This window comes from Otolemur garnettii, unplaced genomic scaffold (genome assembly GCF_000181295.1).
Source record: "Otolemur garnettii isolate 467f Iridium unplaced genomic scaffold, OtoGar3 scaffold00102, whole genome shotgun sequence".
NCBI classification, from domain to species: domain Eukaryota; kingdom Metazoa; phylum Chordata; class Mammalia; order Primates; family Galagidae; genus Otolemur; species Otolemur garnettii.
In genome coordinates this window covers 5,383,528-5,384,560 of record NW_003852497.1, presented here as the reverse complement: position 1 = coordinate 5,384,560, position 1,033 = coordinate 5,383,528, and positions in this window count along the sequence as shown.

Genomic DNA, 1,033 nt, shown 5'->3' with positions numbered 1-1,033 from the left:
ATTACATGTATAATAGACACCATGAACATACCAAAGTGGGTTGAGAAAGGTTAAGAAATAAATATTACAGATATTATTTGAAATCCCTAAAGTGGGGCTCACTTCTGTAATTCTAGCCCTCTGGAAGGGTGAAGTGGAAGAATCTCTTGAGCTCAGGAGTTTGAGACCAGCTGGGGCATGAGTGAGACCCAGTCTGTACCAAAAACAGAAAAATCAGCTGGGTGTCATGGCAGATGCCTTAGGCCCAGCTACCTGGGAGGCTGAGGCAGGAGGATCACTTGAACCCAGGAGTTGAAAGTTCTGCTGTGAGCTCCGCTGGTGCCAGAATACTCTAGCCAAAGCAGCAGAATGAGACTGTCTCTAGGAAAAAAAAAAGAAAGAAAGAAAAAGAAAAGAAATCCCTGTGTAACCCTCTGCAATCACATTCCCTCTCCCACACCACCGCCCCCACCCCTGCCTTAATTTACCCACCGTTCAGGCTACCGGTGCTTGCCTTTTACATACTTTTGTTACATGCAAGTGTACTGCTAAAAAATACATAAATAATATCATCGTATGTGTTTTTAAACTTTATGACAAATATATTGTGTGCTTCTGTTGCAGACAAATGCAAGGTAGCCTTGGGATAAGCCATCTGACTCCTGCTGTCTGATGTTCTGGCGGGGATATCCCGATGCAATTTAAACTAGGCATTAAACATAGCTCCACTCCTCACACACACCCGTTCTTGAAATGGGTTAACTGGTTTATAGAAATTAAATGGCCCAAGATACTGTGTAAAAAGATAATTAGTTATAACTAAAGTTTGGCTGTGAAGCTAGTGCTGAAGCAATGCTTTCTAGCAGAGTCGCAGTCTTCACCTGCATGCAGTAAAACTACATTATGCGTAATATATGAATCACTTCATAAAGTGATATGCATTCAAATTAAGGGCCCATCCTTACTCTGCGACTGAGCCTTTCTCAGTCTTGTGGTATCAGAATAGCCTTTTTTTTTTTTGAGACAGAGCCTCAAGCTGTCCCCCTGGGTAGAG